Source organism: Protopterus annectens, chromosome 13.part0 (genome assembly GCF_019279795.1).
Source record: "Protopterus annectens isolate FY-2018-M chromosome 13.part0, PAN1.0, whole genome shotgun sequence".
Taxonomy (NCBI): domain Eukaryota; kingdom Metazoa; phylum Chordata; order Ceratodontiformes; family Protopteridae; genus Protopterus; species Protopterus annectens.
In genome coordinates this window covers 1,062,902,966-1,062,917,268 of record NC_056747.1, presented here as the reverse complement: position 1 = coordinate 1,062,917,268, position 14,303 = coordinate 1,062,902,966, and the positions used below count along the sequence as shown (strand labels likewise).

General features: G+C 43.0%; 1 protein-coding gene across 2 annotated transcripts in view; it reads left to right on the top strand.

Annotated features, from left to right (window-relative positions):
• Nucleotides 1-14,303, top strand: part of LOC122788119 (P43 5S RNA-binding protein-like) — a 292,075-nt gene that overhangs the window by 56,466 nt on the left and 221,306 nt on the right. The gene's annotated exons all lie outside the window — the stretch shown is intronic.

Genomic DNA, 14,303 nt, shown 5'->3' with positions numbered 1-14,303 from the left:
CAACTGTCTAGATTTTCACAATGTCCAGATGCTTCCCTTATTTTTTGGTCTTCCTCATAATGTGTTCTAGTAAATCAAAGGATTGGATTAATGATGTGCACCAGAGTTTGACTTCATATCTTCCAGAAGGCATGCTTACACAAATAGTTAGTCCCTGTTTTCTGCCTTTTTCCTCCCATTATTTTAGGCTTTGTCCAGATTTCTTGCACAGTGGTTGAGAGATTTAGGGGTGTGGTTGGGGTTAAATCCCTTTATGATTTAAGTGCATCATACAAGAATGTCAGGATCAAAAGTTCAAACATCATGGAGTATTGGATCCATGGCACTTGCAGATCAGCATGCTATCCATAAGAGTAGCTCATTTCAGGCTGACTGAAGTCTCTTGTAGGCATTCTTATCTAGATGAGTCTGTATGAGCCAACATACTTGGTGCTACACAGCGATTGGCAAAAGCTCGTCTACCTGTACCTCTGAGACTGCATCATCCAGTAACGAATATAACTTGCCCTTTGTGTCCAATTAGCGAAGACTGAAATACCTGGCTTTATTTGGAAAGCTACACCTGCAATCACCTTGGGTACAAATGCTGGACATCTCTGGCCCTGGCAAAAAGCCACAGAAGGCTTGTTCTGACAGCTAATAGCTTATTCATGAGCTCTGATGATCCTAACCATGAGCGCTCACTTAGTCACAAGACTCCTTTCAAATTGGTTATGTTCCTTCCTGTCTATCATGTAATTACCCTATTGTAGTACCAAACAAATCAATGAAAATTTAAGAATGTTGCAGGAAATGGGGAAGTTTTGTAAATGCAGGTCCCTATGAACACATACTTAATTTCCATTACAGAACATCTCTGTGCTGTGGACACCCTACTAAATTTTTCTCTTGCCCAAAGTTTGCTTCTGTTGCTGCTATGCTCTGAGCTTCATTATGCACTCCCACATTGCCTGACTATCAAACCACCCCTTCCTCAGGATCATTCATACTGGCAGCCTGTACTGCAGGGGTACCCAGGTATTGAGACTGTTAACTGTTAAACAGATGTCTCAAAGGTAGTGTCAGACTCAAATTTCTGAACTTGAGATTTACTGTGATCAAAGTATTGTTTGGTATCTTCCAAAAATTCTGATTTTTATTAAGGCATGCATTCTCTCTAGGGTAAGGGCTACAACTTCCCCTAAAGCAATAGCGGTGATGCTTTGAGCTGAGTTTAGTTGCACTGAGGTAGAACTGAGCAAGAATTAAAGTACAGTGAGGCTGTGGGTGTCTAATCTAAGCAGGTAGATTGAACTAAATGGGGCAAATAGTTGCATCATTAAGCTGCACAAACAGAAGATCTGGTATGGTCTGGCACCCATCTAGATTTTAAAGATTCAGCTCCTGCCCCTTAACCAGCTCCTGCCCCTTAACCAAAGTACTTATTTGCCATTAATTATGCTGCCATTAAGTGAGCCCACATCTTGATCTTTTGTCTTCTGGTGTAATTCTTAATGCCGTTTTATGCAGTTTCTCATTGGCACCCCCCTCCCCACATCACATTTTCTTTGTTTTAATTGGTGGCACAGTTTTTCTCCTAAAGAGCAGGTGGAACAGAGTTGTGATGGGGGCCCCTTAATCCTTGTTCCAGTTGGTGAAGGCTTCTGATTTCAACTATGTAGCCACATAATTCCACTGCAAGACGAGACATGTTAAATGTTGCCTGGATGCTTTCCATTCGCAAGAAATTGCGAGATGTGAACATGTTATGCGAATTGATGGAAGTACCCTTTCTAAAGGGTTTTGCCTGGAGAAAGGCAGCCTTGTAGATGTCCACATCAGAAGCCTCTAACTCCCACGGTGAGGTTCTTCAGAGACTTTGTCCTAATCCCCAAGATAATGCTGTAGTTTGTGTCGAAGAGAATAGAAAGTCTCTGTGGGGTTTCTAAATTGGTAGCCAAAGGCAGAGGACTGCACTAAACGTGTTCGACATGATCCCACAAGAAAATGAAGCCTTTACCTGTCAGAACTGAGCCTACCTTCTAGGCACACATCTGTTGGTTCTGGACTCCATCTCACTTGCCGTTGAATGCCATGCTTCATGATTTTTAGAGCTCATGGAGCTCATCCCATTTAAGGCTGTAATAGGGATAATTTGATAGTCTATCAGTGTATGAAGCTATGGAAAGGATCATCATGGACCTCATAAATAAAGATATTGGGGACCTACAGACACTGGATCCTACCCAGTTCGGCTTTAAGGGCAGATCCTGCCTCTTAAACCTGGTTGATTTCTTTGAAACAGTCACCAAGGCCATTGACTAGGGGAAGGTGGTCCACACAGCCTACCTGGACCTCTCAAAAGCCTTCGATACAATACCCCCACTCGGGCATTATAGATAAGCTCACCAGCTTAAATATAAACCCCTATGTCACTAGATGGATTGCAAACTGGCTCAAGGACAGAACCCACATGGTTAGAATTGCTGGAGCCATGTCAGACTCCAAACCAGTTACAAGTGGTGTCCCACAAGGCTCAGTCCTGGGACCTCTCTTGTTCGGTACATATTTCTCTGAGGTACAGGCCAACACGGAAGAACTGTGGCTGACCAAGTTTTCAGATGACTGCAAACTGGGCGCCATAATAGACTCTCCAGCAGACAAGCATCCTCCAAAAGGGCCTCATAGAAACCGACAACTGGTGCCAGAGCCATGGCCTCAAGCTAAATGCCAAAAAGTGTATAGTCCTCCCCTTTGGCAAAAACAAAGTGCCCACAAATTACCACATGGTGGTAATCCATTAATTACAGAAGTAATTGGGGACCCAAGTTGATGGCAATCTCTCATTTGTGGCCAAAGTGGTTAGAAAAACATTTTATATAGCCCACCTAATCATGAAGGGATTCACATCTAGATCGGGGGAGGTCATCGTGCCTCTTTACTCATCCCTCATCAGGCCCATAATTGAGTACAGTGCCCCTTTTGAGATGTACCTTACCAGACACCTGCAGCAACTGGAAAGACCCCAAAAGTACCTCACCAAGAGGATCAAAGGGCTCAAATAGATGCCATATGCTGCCCGGTTAAAGAAACTCCAGCTCTACTCAGTGGCATACCGCCTGTTCAGAGCCCATCTGTGTCTGACGTATAAAGCCATGTCCAAGCCAGAATTAATGGACATGCTGCACCTCAGAAAATCCAAATCCCATCGAGCTACGCGCTCGAGAGACTTGAACCTCAGCGCTGAAATAGGACATGCTGGAGGGACATTCATAACCCAGAGGCTCCCTTCACTCTGGAATAAAATCCCAGTCCAGGTTAGGCAGAGTCCCTCATTGACTCAAGAGGAATCTTTGAGTGGATGGGAGATTGTAGGTTTACCCCAGGTATCACTTCTGTGTCACTGTTGGACAGAGGCACAGTATACTAACCTTGAAAAAGGGCATAGCAAAATAAATTTAAAATGGGTGGCGAAAGCCAAACACATTCTGGCTAGGCTTATAAATGCCCTAGGGCAGATAGGTTCATACTAGGCTATGAGACTACCTGTACCCCTGCTAAACGAACTGGATTTACTGCTGTCCTTTTGTACTGCCTTATGCACAGAGCCTTGGCACTGATGCCTTTAACACTGTATCCACAGCCCTGGACTCCAAGGATGCAGGTTTGGGCCCCAGATCCAAGAGCATTATCTGCACCACATGATCATGCAGTGTATGGGCTCAGTGCACTGTTTCACTGCTACCTGTACTGAAATTTGGTGAAGACTACCTGACATGAAGGTCAGTCACTGAACTGATGTCAGTCCCAACTAACAAAGCTGCCCAATTTCTGCTACACTGCTAGCTTTGCCCAGGGACCATGTTCTCCCAATGTGTGAGCTTGAGACTTTATGGCACTGGGATAGTGTGTACAGGCATCCAGAAATGTTGAATATAGTCCAGATTTTAATTTCTCCTTTTGCTCTTGGGACAGTTTTACTAAGGATGGCAGTGTGAGATCATGCTATAGGGAAGTACAGCGACTCCATTTGATGCTCTCCTGAGAAATTGATTTTTCCAGTGCCCCTTTCTAGTGTTATAATTGATGCAGTAAAATGAGTAGCCTCTTACTGTCTCCCTCCCAGTCATGAGTTGCAGCCCCTGCAGACAAGATAGGTGCTCTCCTTTCTAGGGAGGTATGGAAGAAACCTAGGGATCAGACACATGGTTCTGAGTAAATTACCTTCAGCCCAATATGGAGTGAAACTCTGATGCAGAATCTTTGTGGACTTGTCACTGCAGTCCTCCTGAAAAGCCCGAACATCAACCATCAGAGTTGAGGGCAATGGCCAATTTTCAGGAAGCAGTTTATTTGGGTAGTTATCTACCAGATGTTTGGACAAGGCATGTAAGCTCTCTAACCAGACATTTGCTCTGCTATGAACCTTCCATCTGCTGCAATATGATTTAAATAGGAACAGTGGGAGTAGCAGTTTCTAAAATAAGCATATGCTATCTTGTCTGGTATTACAGTTTAGGGTGTTCTGTTCAGTGCTTTCAGCCTCTGAATCACTGAGTATCCACAAGAAAGTAAAGGATAAAACCTTGTAAAGGTTAACTTTTTGCTCCTTTAGATTACAAATGAATCTCATTGCTGATTCACCTAACATTGCGATCCAGTAAAGGGCTAACACATGATGTGATGGCTGTTTGTAGCAGTTGCCAGTTTAAAGGTTAGAATTATTACCAGATCCAGGGATAACCGCCTGAACTGGGGAATAGAAGAAGCTCCTCAGTTTTGCCTGACTTGGCTCTGTTAGCATGCAACATCAGTGGCAGTTGTTTGACTGGATTTTGGCCATATCCTATGGCTATGTAATTCCTCTCAACCCTAGCCTTCATTCCCACTAAATATCCCATGTCATCGAAAGAGTTCAGTGCTAAATGTGTTAAAATCTTTTGATATCCAGAAAGTCCTAGTAGATTAGTGGTCTGAATCTTTTGATATCCAGAAGGTCCCAGTAGATTAGTGGTCTGGACTTATCAGAATAGTTTCATAGTTTTAGTTTGGACTAGGCTATCTGCCCTGGGGCATTTATGAGCCTAGCCATAGTGATGTGGCTTTCACCACCCCATGTAATGGTACAAAAGTGTACAGAATAGATTTAGAATACTGTGCCTCTGTCTAGTAGTGACACTGAAGACCCCCTTGCATAATAGAATAGTTTACTGTGCCTCTTGTCTAGTAGTGACACAGATGACCCCTGGGGTAAACCTACGATCTCCCATCCATTCATCAATTTTCTCTTGAGAGTCAGTGAGGGGCTCTGCCTAACATGAACTGGGATTCTGTTCCAGACTATGGGAAGCCTCTGAGTTATGAATCTGTCCCTCCAGCATGTCCTATTCATGTTTGTGCTGAGGTTCAAATCTTTAGCGCTCGTGGTTCTGATGGATTTGGATTTTTTGAGGTGGATTTTTTGACGTGGAGCATGTCCATCAATTCCTGACCTGACATGGCCTTGTATGTCAGGCACAGATCACCTCTTGAGTAGGCAGTATGCTACTGAATAGAGTTGGAGTTTCTTTAGTCTGGCAGCATATGACATATGTGGAGACCCTTGATCCTCTTGGTGAGGTACTTTTGGGGGTCTCCCAAGCTATAAGTGCCGGGTGAGATGCATACCAAATGGGGTATTGTATGCAATCATGGACCTGATAAGGGAGGAGTACAGGGGCACAATGACCTCCTTTGATCTGGATGTGAATCCCTTCATGATCAGGTGGGCAAGGTAGAAAGTCTTTCTAGCCACTTTAGCAACGTGGGTGTCAAATGAGAGGTCACTATCTACTTGGGTCCCCCGGTCTCTGATTACGTTTTCTGTACTCTGTGGGTTACCGCCTATGTGATAATTTGTGGGCACTTTGTTTTTCCCAAAGGGAATGACTAAATTATTTGGCATTTAGTTTAAGGCCATGATTCTGGCACCAGTTGTCCATTTCAGTGAGGCCATTCTGTAGGATGTATGTGTCCGGCTGGTGCATAAACTATGGCGCATAGTTTGCAGTCAGCCATAACCCTCCCATGTTTGCTTTCACATCTGAGAAAAATGCTGAACAAGAGGGGTCCCAGGACGGAGCCCTGTGGGACACCACTTGTCACTGGCTTTGAGTCTGACATGGCTCCAGTGATTTTTGACTTTATGGGTTCTATCCTTTAGCCAGTTTGCCACCCATCTTGTGACATATGGATTTACATTTAAGCTGTTGAGCTTGTCTATGATGCCAGAGTGGGGTATTGTGTCGAAAGCTTTAGCAAAGTCCAAGTAGGCTGTATGGACTGCTTTGCCCTTGTCAATGGCTCTAGTGACTGTTTTGAAAGTCAACCAGGTTTAAAAGGCAGGATCTGCCTTTTACAAAGCTGAACTGGGTGGGATCAAGTCCCCAATGTCTCTGTTTATTAGTTCCATAATGATTCTTTTCATAGCTTTGCAGACCAGGCTGGTTAAGCTTATGGGGCGGTAGTTACCAGGGTCCGTAGAGGTGCCTCCTTTATGGAGTGGCACCACTGTTGCTGTATGCCAGTTTTCAGGTACATATCCTGTAGCAAGGCTAAGGTTAAACGACATTTTTATGTGCGGGTTTAGCTCCTCTTGGAGTTCATGTAGCATGCAACCCGGGATACCGTCTGGTCCCATTGATGCTGTGTTTTTAGCTTTGCTGAGGGCGGTTCTCACCTGGACATCTGAGATGATAGAGAGGTTGCATTCAGCTGGGATAAGTATTTCTTCTTTTGGGGGTGAGGGAGGGGAGAAATTTGCACTAAGCCGGTCTGCCAGAATGTTGGCAATATCTGTGGGTTCAGTGTATTTTTTGCCTTAACTAACCCTGAACATATCTGAGGGTTTCCGCCCAGGTTTCTAACATAGCTGAAGAAGGCCTTGTGATCATCTTTAGTGTCCATAGCGATTTTTCTCTCAAAGTTGGCCTTGGATGTTTTTATGAGAACATAGCTTTCTACTAGTGCTGATCAGAGATGCCTTCTCTATGGGATTTTGCTCTGTCGTGCAGTAGCTTCCTTTTGTTATACAATTTGTTTATGGCTGGGGTCCACCAGACAGGACGCCTTGGTTTTATTTGGGATTGCATGATCCATGCATTCTTGGAGATGTCCGTAGAAAGCATTTGTGAAGGATTCTGCATTGTGGGATGTGGTTTCCACTGTCCCAGTGGGCTTAAAGGATACCATCTCAGTTTTAAGAAGTGTAAAGTCTGTTTTTGAGAAGTTTTTCACTGTAGTCTTTTGTGTTGGGGGTAGAGGTGGGATATGTATATCCAGGGTGATTAGTTTGTGGTCTGATCTCACTAGTGAAGGGTATACTTCCGGTGTGGAGCACTTTGTCCCCATGTTTGTGATGATCAGGTCTAATATATTATCTCCTTGTGGGGGAGGTGACTAGCTGTTCCATTACGTTTGAATTTATGAATTCCAGGAACCTTTGGGCTAGGGTGTTTGGGCTAGAATAATGCACCCAGTCTGTTAGGGTAGTTGAAGTCTCCCAATATGATGGTGTTTAGTGAGACATTCATATCCTCCAATGTCTTCAGGAAGGCTGAGTGGGGTTCCTGAGATTGGGAGGGTGGTCTGTAACATGCTACCAGTTGTATAGCAGTTTTGCCTACTGTTAGTTGCACCTGGATGGTCTATGATGCTTCATGTGTTGCCACTAACCTGGAGGTGTGGGTGTCCTTGAATATGGACACTCCCCCCTCCCTTTTGGTTTGGCCCGAGTTTTGGGGCAGAAAAGCATGATACGAGGTATAGCCTGGTAGCGCTGGGGTGCTCTCAGGAGCCTTGAACCAGGTTTCAGTTGCTGCACAGACATAGATGTCCTCCATACTGAGGAGTGCTTAGAGAGCCTGCATCTTGAGATTGACTTCTGGCGTTGAGCAGCATTACCCTTAATTTTTTTTCTATTTTTGTTTTCTAAGGAGGTGGGGTTTGTCTTTTGAGCCTTGCCTAAAAAAGGCACTATGGGGGAGGCAAGAGCCTTGGCCAATATCCAGAAGCCCAGTGGTGACAGATGCAAGCCGTCCCTTGCGAAGCAGCATGGCTTGTCCAGCATGTCATCCCAAGCATACAGACATTGGATCTCCCTAGAATGACACCAGTATTTGAGCCAATTATTAAAGCTGGTGATCTTGTCTTTGTATTGGGGCATCATTTTTGGTGAGGGCAAGATGCTGGTCAGGGTCATACCAGCCTGGGCTACATAATCAGAGCTCCTCTGTCTCTTCGTAGTCCAGGGAGGTACGTCTCAGGTCATTCACGCTGGCATGGACAATGACAGTCATATTTGTACTTGCTTTGGAGTGACCAGAGTGCATGTTATGTGGCGGATCCTAGCTCCCGATAAGCAGCTCACCGTTACCCCCTCCTTGTTCAGCCTGGTAAGCGGAACGTCTGTGTGACCTAGAGTCACCTATTACTAGTGCATCAGACATGGTGTTTGGCCTTAAGGGCTGTGACAGTTTGATACACTGATTTATTGAAGTATGTGATGCAGGTTACGTTTTGAGGTGGTGGATTTTTGGGTTTGGGAGCCTCTTGTTTTGGTAAGTTTTGTTAGCGCCTCCGAGTGTCTTTGTGTTTTTGTGTTTTGGTTTGCAGTTGTGGTAGGTCTATGTGGGACTGGGTTTGGTGTGTGTGTGGTTACCTTCTCCTGTCTGGTCTTGCCAGTCCTGAGTTGAGAGTTCAGCCTCCAGTTTGGCTATACAGTTGCATCTCTCACATGTATTTGTGTTTGTTGGGAGGAGGAGAGGGTTGTCTGTGTACATGAGACAATTGTAGCATTGTCTCAAGATTTCCAGATTAACCAGCTGAACCGGAGAGAATGCCAGCAATCTACCACTCATCATGCTAGAATATTATAAGGAGTACTGTGCCTTTAAGGGAAGTGGGTACTCGCAGGGACGGTAGGTGGATGTAGTGCTTGTTAGCGAGTGCTTACTTAGAAGAGAGGTTTTGAGAACAAGTGCTAGGCTTATAAAGCGATTAGACTAGATTATTATAAGAGTAGAGCTTTCTTAAGGGAAAATTTGAAGAGCAGACTTGGCGGAGCCAGAAAATTTAACCGGTGCTGCCACAACCGTGCAAACGCCGATTTTAAACTGGGAACTTCAAAAGAGCTAGAAATGGTCCAAAACAACCAAATTACTACAAGCTCTTGTGCTGAGGTCACTCCTTCAGGGACAGGCTGCTCAAGGCTCCCCACTCCCACTGGTGAGCAAAGAAACTTCCTTCTATCCAAGTAAGGCAATGGACACCACAGGAACTACACCACGGCCCAGAATACAGCAAAGCCTGTATACTGGTCTAAACTAGTCGAGGAGAGGCGGGAAAACAAGGATATTTTCTTTGTTTTTTGTTTTTGAGATAGAAAGCACACAGAAATGCAGGAAACGGTAATAAATCGCAGAAATGCAGGAAACGGTAATAAATTGCAGAAATGCAGGAAACGGTAATAAATTGCAGAAATGCAGGAAACGGTAATAAATTGCAGAAATGCAGGAAACGGTAATAAATCGCAGAAATGCAGGAAACTGTAATAAATCACAGAAATGCAGGAAACAGTAATAAATCAGTTACACAGGCTAGCACACTTTAGTGGGCAGCCTAAACAGTTAAATTAAACTACTTTCGACCAATTTTCGACTAAATGAAACTAAGTGCAGATAATATATAATGCAACAAACAGTTAAAACAGTTTAAGCTTGTTCAAGCTAAGCAAGAGAAGGTATTTTAGGTAAAAACAGCAAAAAATACTTAAATCAGGAAAGTAGTCGCTTTTCTCAGTTCTCTGCTGCTAGGACCACTGCAGGACCACGAGGAGCTGTTGCTGAGTAGTAGAATGGGCCTGAGGTTCTTGCACTTTTATAATTGAGGCCTGTCTGTTACAAATTATGTGGTATGCTTATTTTCTTAACCAATTTGAATATGGTCTTTGGTCATCCATGATTCATACCTGTATGTAAATTTGTCAAGGTGGTTGTGTTTTGAGGTATGAGGCAGGGTTCTACCCATTACAGACCTGCTGCCTCGTTCAAACTTCATGGCTGAAATGACTGTCCTGGCAACTCTGACAATAGGGAAGTTATTTAATAAACCAAAAAAGGCGCATATCTACAGTGAATGTGTACACGCCCCTGTAAAAATGGCAGGTTTTTGTGATATAAAAAAATGTGAACTCAAAATTATTTCAAAACTTTTCCCACCTTTTAGTAATCTGTACAATTCAATTGAAAAATCTGTTTGGGGGGGGGGGGGATATAAATATAAGCTGGTTGCAGCCCACTCCCCCTTGCAATAGCGCTCCAAATCTGTCCTTGCAAGGGCATCTCTTGTACACAGCCCTCTTCAGGTCACCCCCACAGATGTTCTATTGGATTTAGGTCTGGGCTCTGGCTGTGCCATTCCAAAACTTTTTCTTCTGTTGAATCCATTCTTGATTTGGATGTATGCTTGGGTTCATTATGTTGAAAGGTGAAATTCCTCTTCATCTTCTGCTTTCTAGCAGATGCCTAAAGGTTTTGGGCCAAAAGTGACTGCTATTTGGAACATTCAGAATTCTTCACCTTGACTAAAGCCTCAATTCCAGTTGAAAAGCAACCCCAATGCATGATACTGCCACCACCATTCTTCATAGTGGGGATGGTGTTTTTTTGGTAATGCAAAGTTTTTGCGCCAAAAATACCTTTTCAACCTTGGTCTCATCGGACCATAACACATTTTCCCTCATGCTTTTGGGAGACTATGTATTTTGCAAATTTTAGACTGGTCTGGATGTTCTGTGTAAGAAAAGGCTTCTGTTTTGCAACCCTACCCTGTAGTCCAGACATGGAGAATACAGGAGATTGTTGTCGCATGTAGTACACAACCGGTACTTGCCAGAAATTCCTGCGGCTCCTTCAGTGTTGCTGTAGGTCTCTTAGCCTCCCTGACCAGTTTGTCATCTTCAATTTTGGAGGATGTACAGGATGTGCAGTTCTTTACAACATCACTGTCCCAAATTTTCTCAATTTGACAGTCTTCACTGTGTTCCATGGTATATCCAATGCTGTGGAAATGTGTACCCTTCTGACTGATGCAAAGCATCAAAGGGATCTCATTGCTGAAAGGTAAGATCTCTGCTAACCATAGCTTTTGCCGTAGCAGGCAATTGAGTGAATATCAAGAAAATTGTAGGGCAGCTGAACTTTTATTTGGGTTGATTAGTCTCTTGATGGCAGGTGTGTACCCAAGAAGACTGAATGCTGTAATTAAATCAAAAGGTGCTTCGACAAAGTATTTAAGGGTGTGCACACCAGCTTATTGCATTTTTTATATTTTTCCTAACAGATTTGTTTTTCAATTGAATTGTACAGGTTATAGATCGCAAAGGTGGGAATATTTGAAATGATTTATTGTGGTCCCATTTTTTTCATGTCTCAAACCTGGCATTTTAACAGGGGTGTGTACAGGTTTCATATTCACTGTAGGTCAATCCAAGCAAACTTAAAGCATCCAGGGCATTAAGTCAAACTAGGTGTATAAAAAATCAAGATAGTATTTTATTTGTAATGGGAGTGCTTTTTTCCTTAAATCTGGACTTCATCAAATTTAAATAGATACACACAGCTACCAGCCCTTAAAATATGCCCAGTGTTCAAACAATTGCCATGTATAATATAAAGTGCACCATAATTTAAATATTAAACGTTAACATTTTTTGTAAAATATCAAATGAATCTAAATCATTCACACTGTCTCAAATAGTTGCAATAAAATGTTAAACATGGCAATGCAGTTTATAGTTTTGATGCTCTAGGCTAAAGAGCACTACTTATTGCATCCAATCCTGGATATAAACTTGGATTAAAGTCTTAGTTCTCAAGGACCACCCCTGGGCTTAATTGCCACTTTTACTAATACAGAAAAATAAAACCTATATTTAACTTGTGTAGTGCCTCATTTATATTGCATTTAATGTCATAGTAAATTCGTCAAGCCTCTTAGTGACTGCTCAGTCTTGGAAATATAATAGGCATGGCATGAGTCAGCTGAATATACAACCCCCTGGCAATTATAATGGCTGGTAACTTTAAACACTAAATGAGTGGAGGGTTATGTTGTGTCCTTCATGTATGTACTTGTAATAAGGACCTGCTTCAATTTTCATTCCCTTACTATTAATGCCCTGGATGCATCTCTGTTCACTTCAGTTGACCTAGTGATGCCTCACCTTTTTTGGTTTAGTTTGCTTTTGCAAGGTTTTCTTTGGTTGAGTTAATTAACAAAAACTCCAAAATTCCAGTCCCTTGTCACTGTAGATATTAAGCCTTATATGGTCCACAAAGGTGATTGGCGGTTTGTATGGCACCCATCTATGCAAGGCCAGCCTTCCTGAAGAGGATTCTTCCCATTACTTGGTTTGTATCAAAGGTCTTGTATTAGTGACATCAGGCATGATCTTTTGTATACTTTTTGTAATAAATCACCATGGACTACAGGTCCAAGCAGTCTTCAGAGACCGAATGTCGCAGTCTTCAGAGACCGAATGTCGCATCAAATCAATGTCTGAAGAATCTGACACACATTCTCTCAGCTTCAGGTTTTCTCCAGGCATCACTTAAATCAGCATCTGACTCTACATGGGCATTTCCACCTTGGGTTGGAGTGTGGTCAGGTGGTTCAGGGGTGCAGTGTCAGTGATGCCAGTTAACGCACTGTTCTGACAGCTAAGTTTGTTCTTATTTGGTATTCTAAGATTCCATGAGTGGTGTTTGCATTAGGCAACAGTTGGTACTAAAAATCTCTTCTGTATGTAAGCATTGAGGTTGTGGTACTCGTTCTGATAAGTGGGTATACATTCTTGGAAAGCCAAATCCTTAGCAAACTGGTATTTCCAATGTCTGCTGATCTGCACAAGGTGTCTTTCAGCTGGAGAACAATGGGAGTTCCTTCAGCCATTGGGGCAACCTTGCTGTGTCTTTGCTACCCTGACAAATGCTAAATAGTAACCTCTATCTCCCTTTCAGGATAGTTGCCTAGGAATGCTCCAAGTTGCATATCCCCCCACTTTTGTGTAGCCTTTCCACCAATTTTTCTTGAAAGACCATGGATAAAGAACTAATTCTTCTGCCTAGGAACATACAAAGATTTATTCCATAGAATATTCCTGGTTAAAGATGGCTAAAGGTTCAGCAAAACTGATTTTTTTTTCTGCAATTTGTGATTCAAAGTTTCAAAGATTGATCATAACAGAGGATAAGGACAAGAATGAGGTATGTTCCACATCCTCTGTAAAGCTTGGGGTGGCTCCAGTAAAGTGGTTTAGGTGTATGAGATGGGTGCAAGTAGGGCATTTGGCTAAAGCTAGGTTATGTTCAGCTCTAGGACAATTGCATTCTGCCTTTATAATCGGATTCACTTTTAGCTGGAATGGAAAATAGAGTATGAAATAGTTTTTGGGTTGAGTGATGTAATACAGTTTAGGATTTAGGGAGAAGAAGCTGTAGTTAGTGAAGGATGAATTATGGGGAGGGGTGGATAGTAGTGGGCTGTAGTGTGGAATTGCTAATTGTAGGAGGGTATCTTCAAAGGTACATTTTGCAGCTAGTGAAGAGTTGGACTACTAGGTTCCAAACTGTTCAGCCCTTTGGCAGCACTCTTGCTTCAGTCGCACAGTAGTGCTTGCGTGAATCTGCATAGTTTGAAAAATTGTTTGGACAGCTTTAACAAATGAGGTGCAGCTTACTGAAGATGGGCAAGACTCATTTGCAGCATTTTTTTTTCTGGCACAGAAGGAGCTCATTCTTTTTCCAAGCTGAGTGGGTTAAGCCAGGTTCTATGTAAATGAGTTGCATTATTAGGCAGGTTAAGGTTCTTTATTTGAAAGGGATGATCTTGGAGTTTTGTTTGCAAATGAGCATGGCTTTATCCAAAGAGGAAGCCTCTTTGGAGATTGCAGAAAAATGAGCAACACTGAGTGAGAAGCAAAGATAATGAATTGGTTAATGTTGCAGTTTGACTGTGCTGCCTGGAAACCATCAGACCCCATTAGCCCATTTATTTCTTCACAGAGCAAAAGCTGACTTTGTAGGCAGCTGCTAGTGGGTGGTTCAAAGCTATTCTCCTAAGCCCTAACCACATGTACTATGAAGATGCAGGGATGGGCATGCAGTGAGCTGCATGGGATGTTCCTTCACTTCAGCAAAGGGTGTTTTGTCCAAGCAGCCTTGTCTTCACTCTACATGGTATGAGTGGTCTCTCCCAACTATATGATTTTGACTATCCCCTTGCAC